General features: G+C 35.3%; 1 long non-coding RNA gene across 1 annotated transcript; it reads left to right on the top strand.

Annotated features, from left to right (window-relative positions):
• The first annotated feature begins 668 nt into the window (after positions 1-668).
• Positions 669-976, top strand: LOC123659560. Its single transcript, XR_006744030.1, has 2 exons — positions 669-735; positions 814-976. It is a non-coding gene; the product is annotated as an uncharacterized LOC123659560 (long non-coding RNA).
• Positions 977-12099: the final 11123 nt, after the last annotated feature.

Genomic DNA, 12099 nt, shown 5'->3' with positions numbered 1-12099 from the left:
CGCGCTGCAAGTGCCGGCGCGCTCGACCAAGCTTGTCGAAACCTGTTTTTCCCGCCGCGCGCGGTGCGTACTTCCATTGGGTTAACTGTTAACGGGTCCGTTAACCATTTTATAAGTTAGCTTAAAAGTTAATCCGTTACTCGAAGTGTTAACTTCGTTAATTAACTGTTAACGGATTAACGAGTTAATGCCCAGCTCTGGTTATTATACAATAAAGCGCTGTTATCGCTGCTGCGTCGCTATCGGACACGTATCCTCATATCACCGCGACACGGTCGGTATCGGTAATGTCTAAATTCGATTCATAAGCTCATCAAGACACATGAACGCCGCGACACACCAGAGTTATTGTAACGAGGGCCCGATATTGGCCGGGACACTTTCCCATGCATCTTCTTATCGGCGCCTGCATTAGTTCCCCCGTCCCGCCGGGACCGGCAGGCGAGTGGCGCCGCCGCTCTTAGCCACGACAAGGTCCGTGTTTTTTTTTGTCAGCCCTCGATGTGTGGAAGGTAATTAATTAGGGCGGGCCCTTTGGGAATCGATACCGAATTGATTCGCGATCTACACCGGTGTCACGGATGTGATGATTGCTGGCTGAGCGCGGGAGATCGATCGCGGTGATAGTTATTGACGATGACTTATTGTTGAATGTGATGAATATCCAATTGATTGCCAGTTTACTAGCTAACTATTGTACATCAATGATCTCAGGATATGTTATACTTGTTTTCAGTAAGTAAAGAAGGCAAAGGAGTTTTCAGGCTTGTTTAATTTGTTTTATTATTCACTTATAAATATTGTTTGTTTTAGGTGGATTAGTCGTTACATTCTTTTTACCTCCTGATACTCAACAAGGCAAAAATAAAATTACAAGCGATCTATCAAAAGGACATGACAGAGAAAGGACTAAATCATAATACTTATTAAGTTAACACGTCTATTTTTATTTAATAATCATTGTAAATACTATTTATTAATTATTTTAATTTTGAGGAACAAATTACAATTAAATAAAACATATTAAAAAATGTATCTATGACTATGATATCTTATAACTATGATATCTTCATTAGGATTTTTGTTGAAAGTATTATATTTACTTACTACTTTTGTAATATATTACTGAATTACAAATGATTTGTGTTACGGCTTTTATATTCTATATTCATAAATGTATTCAGTAACGAGAAAATACAAATCAATAAATAAAAGTATAATATAAATATATAAGTATAAAGCCGTATTCTTTGTTGAAACATATTTAAAAAAAGAATATTCTTTATTTAAATTAATTTGTAAACAAATGCACGCGAGATGTTGACGATATCGTCACTTCGCGTCACGTCAGGGGGTGTCATCGTCCGTCACCCGTCACCCGTCACTCGCCCCTACGAGCGCTGCTACAAATGACTCCCGGAGATGACGCGATAACGAAACGACGAGGAGGCAATTAATGTCCGGCGCTAATCTATCTCGCCCGTCTCGCATCTGTGAGCTGATCATTTGAATATCATATCTGCAGAACCTTGTAAAACCGATCTCGCTCGCTTCCACGCACACGCGGACACATCCGAGCGAGCGAGATGACCGATTCGGTTGTTTGGCTATTAATAACAGAAAAACAAGGCAAACGGAGTGGATTAACACATTAACAGGTCCGCCGTCGCTGGTATAAAAGCATTCCCGGTGAGTGTCGGGTCGGGGAAGGAAAAAATTTGGTGACAAGGCTCTCGGGCGACCGGCGCAATTAGTAGGAGTTGTAAGAGTGCCGCGCGGCGAGTCCATTAGAGTTGCGTCACATTAGCGACTAGACAGCCATCTTATATCACGAGTTTTATTGTCGCTCGACTCGAATTAGCAAGCGATATCGATTTATACCGATATTTACTCGGTTTACTGTGTTCGTACAAGCTGAGAGCGGACGTAATGGCCGCTCTTAGAATACCAACAGGACTTCAGTGTCAATTAATACTAATTACATCGTCGAGTGTCTGTTTCGTTTAAAAACGTGAAAATATTTTTATAGACATTAAAATTGGTCGCTAAGCTATCGTTAGGCTTGCATAATCTACATAAATAAATTGTGGGTGTGACAAAAAACTACTGAATAATTAGAGATTTACAGACTTGGCTTCGTCCTTACTTTACCAGTCATCGAATCAGAAGAAAAATAAAGTTACTTGAGACTTGGCTCCGGCCTTTTGATATATCAGAACGAAACTTACAAATTCAAACTAGGCTGTATGGATTATAGTCCTTTGCCTTTCCCTACTGGGGATAAATTTTAAAACAACAATATTATTTTCTAAACACCTGTCACCTAAATTTTGTAAGTGAACCATATTTTTGCTGTTAAACTTTTAGATATTTCAGATACCTACTGTTTTTAATTTCCTCCCCACTCCACCTTTAATACAATTACTGGCCAAGGCTTTGGAACTCCCCACTCTTGCCCATTAGACACGCTAAACCACTTGCAGCGTTCAAGAAGTCTCTAAAACACTATTTCCTTAAATTATAATCTCTAACTTATCTATCCAGACACATATTGTCTTCTGTTTTCACTTTAAGTAGACTTTAAATGAAATGAAAATACTTCGTCACAAGGTGGCGATGACACACACTTGACGAACGTCAAAAAAGTTTCATTAACAGAAAAAAAATCTACAATAATAAAAGAAAGTTAAAGTAGCAAAAATAGCAATCAATAAAATAAAAATATACAACTAAACTTTAGGTACATTACAAACGGTACAACGGTACCTTACCCAACGGTAATTTACAACGGTACGGTACAAACTTAGGTAATGTAGCCAGTGTTATCCAGCAACATTGATTTTGTCACAATACTTAATAAACATTAAATCCTAATATCTCGGTAGACTATTTTATTATTTCGACTAAGTTAAGGTTGCACATAACACTATATATGGGTATGGTAGGGTAGTACCTAAGTTTGTAATGTACCCAATGTTAAGATATAAATTTTTATTTTATTGTCTGATTTTTTTTGCTACCTTAACTTTCTTTTATTATTGTCGAGTTTTTTTTTTAAATTTATTTGTATTATTATTTTTGTAAATGACATTATTATCATTATTACAGCCTATACAGTCCACTGCTGGACATAGGCCTCCACAAGTTTACGCCAAAAATAACGTAAACTCATGTGTTTTGCCCATAGTCACCACGCTGGGCAGGCGGGTTGGTGACCGCAGTACTGGCTTTGTCGCACCGAAGACGCTGCTGCCCGTCTTCGGCCTGTGTATTTCAAAGCCAGCAGTTGGATGGTTATCCCGCCATCGCCATTATTATCACCTTATGACGAAATAAATGTTTTCATTTCATTTCATCCGTATCCTTCCTTATTATATCATATCATAATATTTGATAATCTAAATGTATACGTTTATATCTATTATTAATTCCATTTATGTATACTGTACATCTAATTTTTTAATTTTAAAATTTTTATTTAACTTTTTGTGTTTACTGTACCGTCTATGCGCCATTTCCTCTGCCCAAAGGTTGTCTGAAAGAGATCGCTTACCGACGAGGCCGCCTTCTGTACATACTTGTCTCCTGTGTTTTGTAATGTTACTCATCATTGGCAATAAAGAGTTATCATTACTATATTTTTTACGCAGTCGCAGACGAAGTTGTGTGTTGTGTGAAAATAAGAACATTGAACCCCATAAAATTCTTACCATAGTCAATTTAATTATTAAGTAACAAAAAGTAACGTTAGTCAGTCTTGTTCGAATCGCGGACGACGGCGTCCACGCGTGTATTCGAGTCAATTTTAATGATACCTTAAAGAGATACAAAGCTTACATTTTTATTACCTCGAAACGAAATATAACTTAAACGTATGGTAATTCGAACGTATAATCAAAACTCTCCGTCATAGGTTTTATTTGATTTTAATGGATACTGACAAAGGAGATGCATAGTTCTCGAACTGTAACAGACGAGCGGCTTAAACGATTTCAAAATAAGTCGATAATTAGTCTCTCGGGAGGTAATTAAGAGTCATTTCTCGGCATCAAGTCACGAGTTACTTTCTCGAGTAAAATGTCAATAAGTAGTACTGTATTGAAACTGTCCGGTGGTGTGTGGAGCGGGGCAGGGGGGAGCCGGGCACGGAACACGAAAAGGCTTTCGAGGCGGCGCTTCAGAGGCGCGCCGCGCGTAAGTCCCGGGGCACAGCGAGCTACCGGGTACGGCGCGCCCTCAATACTTGCCGCGCTGCATACTACCGTTACTTGTTACGTTTTATATATCATTTACATTTACAATCATAAGCCGTTTAATAATAAATACCCTTTAAAATATGTTTAGTTTTATAAATAGCCTATGTATCAAACGTAATTATTTAAGTGACGTAACAATTGACTGTATCTGGTTTACAGTTCGAAAGTTTTCCTATCTTTTTAAGTGAAACAAAATATTGTGTAGCACAAACCATTATCTCACAACCTTTTGATCAGAGAGATTTCAGGTACATTTATAGCCTTTGTCACCAAAAATGCATACATTTAAATTTTATTTTAAGTGTAAAGCAGCCGTATCCCAGCTGACCGGTCCGGAGATGGCGCCGGCGCCCGCTCCCATCATGCTCAGCTAATCCGGTTGTCGGTGTCGTGTCGTGTCGTTGTCGTGTCGGGGTCGCGGCGGCTCATAAACACGATGGCCAGAATTTTGGTAATTAAACGGGACTCCGAGCCGCGCGGCGACAATTTATGATGCTTTCAAAATTACTGAGATTTTTAAAGTTATACTTCTTTTGGCGTATTAGGGAAAATTATGAGTGTGATTTTTTTACGATGCGCGCGCTCACCGTCACACAAACCAACACGAAGTCAGCTAGTCAACGAAGAAGAAGTTAGCAACGTGAAGTTAGCTAACCAATGAAGTATAACTTCTTACGCGCGTACATAATTACAAAGACACCTTTTTTTGTTAATGGATTTAGAAATAAGTATCTTTTTAATCATTGCAAATATATCACTTAAATAATATTTCTATAAAATATTTAATTTATTCTTATTTTTTTTTATGTTTAGTAATTAGTTGCGCGAAATATCTCACGAAATAGTAATGCAACTACAGGTATCGAAATACAAACAACAATAAAGTAACTCTTTTAAAATAAATAATTTTACAATAAAAAAGAATTCTGTGGTTTTTTGAAACCGTGCAATTGAAACTTTAATGAATAAAAACATTTACATTAATACACAGATCAAAACACAAATACCGCGGAACACTGGCGACATGCGACATGCGATAGATGAACGAAAAATTTTGCGGCGATAGAATAAAAGATTAACTTTAAAAATTTACAAGTTTTATAATAAAATTGGCCAAAATAATTACTTTGAAAAATAATTCTTAAACACGATTTTAAATTTCAAATCGGTAGCTTGAAGCTAAGTTCTGTTTACCGTACACGTCGCAGCGGTCAGCGGACGCCGCGCCGCCGTAACCACCGCCACTAATGACCCCGCGGCTCAAGCGATGTCCCGACTTGTTCGGCGGCTCTTATGAGGTACCGCTGTGTGATGTCTCGGTGTCCACGTCACTGTGATCGTGAACCACTCTATTGATTGTTTTCAAGTAAAGAAAGACGTTACAAGTATGTACCAAAAGTAACCTACGTCCCCCTTCCATCCTGTCATTAGGATGTCATTAAAATAGTTATTTTGTTTTATTCTTGACAGTGTAGTGGTTTTTTTTTAAACCTTAGACTTGATTTGTTAGTAACAGAGTTTGTTGAGACGAAAAAGGATTGATAAACTAATAAGGACGGTTAAACTTTAAAACAAAAGTCTCGCCAAGTTCATTAACCTGTACATAAAACTTTATTCGAATTTCAAATATTGTCACATAAAAACTGTATCAAAATTTGTTTTAATCTTCAATGATCGAATTAGTTCAATGATCGAACGAGTTAAAAATATTGTTCATATATTTATTTTTAGTTTTAATAATACCATATTAGATTAATATATCTATATGTATAATTATTTTATTTTTTGTGTTCCTTATTTAAACTTACAATTGGATTATTTTCTTGATAGATATTACGTGTTATAATTATAATATAAACCTTTACTAATAGTTGACAGTTCGATTTATTCTGAGCCGGTGGTAACTCTGGACTTGCGTGTTTTTTTAATAGAAATAATGGTTTCAATTTGTATTTACGGGCGCATGTGCATACGAGAGGCAAAGTTAATTAGTTTACTTAGTTAATGATAATTAATATTCACTTGGAACTCGAGGTTTTCGTATTAATTGCTGTAGTCCACTGAATGTTCTGCTGTCGGCAATACTGACGTTTTATGTTTGCAGGAGCGAGGTCTGATCGCGTTTGATATACAATTGTATTGAATAGAAATAAATAAAATAAAGCAACTTATCATGCATCTACAGCAGACATGTCGGCGAATGTCTTAGAAGACCTTTTAAGTATTTTTTACTCGATACAAACAGACAGACATACACGGTTGTTATTTTAATACAGTTTTACCTCACGATGCTACGTTTTTAATTATTTTTAACGGAAAACTACACGCAGTTTCTTTAAGACTAAAGTAATTATAAGTACTATAAGACCTTTATCGCGGCTTCGTCCGCTTCGACTACACAATTCTGACTGTTACGTTTACGCATATAAAAATACAGGTAGATATTTATCACAACATGATAATAATGTATCATTACACTGTTGAAAGAATATTTAAAATCAAATTAATACTGTTTTCAAAGAATATTTTATTAGCCTTTTTTGGGTTACAATTTATAAAAGGGTATACTTATATATATATAATGATAAATGATAGAAACATAAGAGTACAATTAACAAAAGGAAAGGTAGCAACAAAAAAAAAAAAAAAACAAAAAGAAAGAAAAGGCCAACTAGGTTTTCTCAGGCTGCCTCAGCATTGTTTTTGACAGCAAATATTTGTTGACAAAAACGGTGTTTTTCGAGCTACAACATTACAACCAAATAAATAATCAACTTTTCCTCTTTTTAAATATTTTTAGACACAGATATAAAATATTTTTATTTATTGTTTTAAACCTGAACAATGACTGTTTTTTTTTGTCAAATAGAGTCTTTAGTACAATATGCACAAGTTTCCATATAATAAATATTATCGTAAATGCACTCACCTCTAACTGCAGTGGAGAAGACGGAACATAGCCGTTTACTTTTTTTTACTTTTTGTTTTTTTTTTTTAATATAGTGTCTAGTTATGCATTTTATAATGATTAATTTTTTTTATGTTGGTGTGATTCTATTTTGGCTATATTTATACATTATATCGTAACATACTATTGTATAATAACGCTGTTGGATTGTCTAACATAATAAATAAATAACTAATTAATTATAATTATTAATAAATTCAGTAATTAAACCGCCGTGTCCATTCCTATATATGAAGGAATATTTATTTGAAACGAGTTATTGAATTCGGGTCTCGGTTCGTGTTCACTGATGTTTGAAAATTGAGACATTTAATTCGTCATGCATACGACGGACAGACAGTCATACGAAGCTAGGTTTTATAATACATAGCGAAAAATACCTAAACATTCTATTTTCTAAGAATCGTTCCAATTAAAATTGTTGACCTACGTTTAAAAACGAAATTTATTTTACACGTCGATGTTTTTATAACTGAATCAAATTAATTGCTTAAATTATTTCTCAATAACTTTTAATGTAATTTCTTATTAATTATTTAATTACCGTAGATCATTAATGGCGTTTTGCGAGAATTTTTTCGTCACCACCATCGAGTGGTATATATTTATTTCATGGGATTTTTTTTGTATGTTAGAATATAACTCATATACAATCATACATTTTGATTCATTCGGTTCTAATTTTACGAGTAGATATTTAATTTCCTGCAATTATGATTCAACATTTACACCCAATCGCGTTTACACTTTAACTTATCGATGTATACAAAATATTTAAAAAAAAAATCTTTGCGTACCTATATTTAGCCTTTGCGCTGTGCAGATATTAGAAAAAAAAATAGTAAAAAAATTTGTTTCTTAGTATGTATCTTGAAAGATTTTAGACCGAATTGAATAACATTTTTCTTTAAAAATTTTCGTCTAAAAAAGTGATAAAAGCTCTACGCTATGACTCTTAAAACAGAAGTAGTCCCAATCGTAAACGTCAAGCTATCAAATAAATGTCACGCGTAAAACCGCGCGAAAGGACTAGTTCTAGATAAAATCACAGAGCGGCGAAGCTCAAACGATTTAATATTTTATACATTCGAAAACGTTTACTATAAATTTTGTATTTATCCAATATGAATATTCAAATGGATCTCGGAATTGTTCGCGGGAAAAATTATTCCGAATTCCGACAATTGTACAGACAGTCGAGAGGGATTTTAATTTAATTTATTTATAAGGGATGGTACACAGCACAGAAAAAAATAAAAAACAAACAAGAATGAAATATAATCAAAAAGACCAATTACGACCATCCATCCGTTTAAAATTTAAATTAACAAACGTGAAAAACAAAAACAAAAAAAAAGGAAAAAGGAAAAAAATGTATATTATGATCATATGACACGTTTACTGACAAGTGTCAGAAAAAATCCCATATAGAAGGTCTTGAAATATTACAAGGTCGTTCTTTAGATTGACTGTGTGATAGCCATAGTATAAAAGTATAATATAACAATATTGATGATTTGGATGATTTGTCTAATTCCAAATAACTTGACACGCGATAGGTACAGAAATCACTGGACGTACGAATCATCTTAACTTAGCGAATAAATAATAGAAATACACATATTAACGTTCGTGTTCACGTTGGACATAAAACTTTTAACAGCCGGGAATTCCTCGCTCTACTTCCTGCCATAAAAATATATTATATATTTTATAAAGATATAACGTTTTTTTTTTATATACGAATTACTTTTCTCAAAATTGAGCCACTTAGAAAATTAAACAAAATTTCCATAATAATAAACTTTACAGCCACCCCCTTCTTCCCGTGGGTGTCGTAAGAGGCGACTAAGGGATAACACAGTTCCACTGCCACCTTGGAACTTAAGAAGCCGACTGATGGCGGGATAACCATATAACCGCTGGCTTTGAAAGACACAGGCCGAAGACGGGCAGCAGCGTCTTAGGTGCGACAAAGCCAGCCCTGCGGTCACCAACCCGCCTACCCAGCGTCGTGACTATGGGCAACACACATGAGTTCACGCATATTTGTCGCGAAATTGTGAATGCCTTTGTACAGCAGTGGACTGCAATAGGCTGGAATGATGAAACTTTACAGTGTTAATAAAAAAATTATTACATTGGCCTTAGTCCGTCTATTGCAGACGATTTAGACAGTGTCAGACAGACACTGAGTCGCCTAGGTCACTCTTCAAGAAAACGCAGAGTTGCCTAAGCTCTGCACCACCCTCTCGACCTCGCTGGCTAGGCCCACGGGAACGACGAGTCGATACGTGTGGAGCCAGTTCGGCTGCGGGAGTCTTTCTATTCTTCTCTCTCTTTTATTTTATTTTAGAGCTATGCCACGAATGCTTGACGGAGACCCCATTCCGGGTTTCAAATGAAGTTTTCCTTCTCCAGGACCCTGATGATTTCGGGACAGGTTTATCCTTCGGTCGCCTTTTACGACCCTCACGGGAAGAAAGGGGGTGGTGCTATTCTCGGCCGACATCACATGGCATAATAAAAAAATAATTACCTCATTATTAACAGCTTCTAGTTATATAAGCTGTGTAGAGAGACCAGCAACATAAACATACCATAACGAATATTTGTGACTGGATCATACAAACATTTGTCATGCATAGGAAGGAACAAACCAGGCTCAACAGTCGAGTTACTGTCATCACTGCGCCGAGGTAACTCGAAAACTTTTGATTTAAAACTCCTTTACACACACTTGACTTGGAGAATAAGCTGGTGAATGCGTGACGAGAGCGTTCCGAAAAGTGTGATCGGGCGAGGTGAACGGAAGTTGGAAGTGAGATATAAGCTAAATGGAGTTGAAGTAAGTTTAATTCAGTCGTGTGTAATCACTATATTGTTATCAAATGCACATATTTATAATATCAGAATGTAGCGATTGTTTACATGACTAAGGTTTAGCTGACTCTCCGTGGGCGTCAGGTCACAGCTACATTTCGTAACTCTCGTTAACCCACACGATACAAACCTTGAAGGTAATCAATTGATTACTGTCCTAACTGCACAGCTATCTCGTGACGTCACAGCTGATGTCCGCCTACGTCGTCACGTGCACTCCGGGAACCGTCAATGATTGTTGCAAGAAGTACTTAAGAATAATTAATAAATTTCATTGTATTATGATACTACTAAATCTGAGAGATTTGATAGAACCATGTCTATATTAAAATACTGTCACAGAGGTCATCGAACAAATCTCAATCGCAAGCACTTGACTCAAAATATTCCTATTATTACAATTTATTTTAGACGTAGAGTAATTAAATTACTTTTGTTACCTTTATCTTAAAAATTTAACGAAGATTGTAATCTCGACCGCACCGATCGATCTTCTTAGTGTCTTCTCCATCCTACGTGCAATTGGCGACTAATCTTTGCTATTTTGGCGCCATTAGATGCCATTAATCCAAATGAATAAACAGTCATTAATTTTAAATTGTCTTGGATTCACGAATAAATTAAATACGACGAAATATTGTAAAGCGATTGACCGATGCGGTCGAGATAACAACTTCAATAGAATTTTAAAGACCTAAATAACGCAAACATTCAAAATAAGATCATAATTTTTTTTTAAATATTAATTTCAATGCATAGTGTTTTGACTCGACCATGAGTTTATTATACGTGGATATGTATGGAAGTAGAATTTATATTTACTTACATCACATAAAAATAATATCACAGTATTTAATCGATCTTGAAACGAAAATATTTAATTTTTTTTTTGTACTGCTATTACTAGTGACGAGTGAATGCATTTCCTTAATTAAAGTTCAACAAATGAACACTGCACGCAGACGTCAATTTTGTATTTTCTTTAAAAAATACTAATCATTTAAGAAAGATCAGATGAAGAATACGAAACTGGCTATGAGAGAAAGAAAATGTGTGCTAGCACCTCTCTTGCTCCGTTCGTCTCGCCCGATCCCACTTTCGTAACGCTCTCGTCAAGCATTCACCAGCTTACTCCCCAAGTCAAGTTTACTTTACTTCATAAACTGTATATGTAAATCTATACGGCCAGCTATGTGCCGAGATTCATTGAAATCATTTCAATAGAGTAATGATCAAGACTTGAAATTATAATAATTCTAGTAAACTTTTCGAGTGAGTGGGTCGAATGCGAAATATTAACAATTTGTGTTCTAATTATTAAACTTTTATAAAATCACTTCGAGTATTAAGGGATGTTTATTATCCTTTAACGCAAAAAGAGAGTTTATTTAGAGAGTTTAGAATTATTAATATAAGTATTTTTATCAAAATCTCAGAAGTTCCGCTAGTCAAAGCGCAATATGTAGGTTGTATGAATGTTAAAATTGATAGCCCCAATGATGCACAAGATGTAGATATGTAATGCGAAGTGGAAGAGTCATACTTTGGGAATAATAACGCCTAGCAGAACGATAATTTTTTTTAAAAACATAATAATGTTACTTATTTAATCTATTACATTATCGATAAGCGTGAAAGACGGTCATGCCAACCATGAACAAACCCGTTAAAATATAAAACGCAGACTACATTGTGTCATTATTAAACATATCCTAATTGCAGTATTGAACCATCCATATTATGATATTAGACGGTAGACACAAATATTGTAAGAGGCTCACAACAATCTGACGTCGTACGTCAAATTGTATTTGTTTGACGCGACTTTTCGAAGTCGATCCAATAAATAACGTGTTAATTAATATTTTATTAATGTTCTAATTATTTCAGTTCACATTCGCGGAAACCGCTCCAGAGGTCGTTCACACGGCTGCCGGTCAATAAATATGTATTTTATATAATAAGTACCTCTAATAAAATTAAATGTCGCTT

The sequence above is a fragment of the Melitaea cinxia genome, chromosome 2 (assembly GCF_905220565.1).
Source record: "Melitaea cinxia chromosome 2, ilMelCinx1.1, whole genome shotgun sequence".
NCBI lineage: Eukaryota > Metazoa > Arthropoda > Insecta > Lepidoptera > Nymphalidae > Melitaea > Melitaea cinxia.
This window is presented reverse-complemented; position numbering and strand designations above follow the sequence as displayed.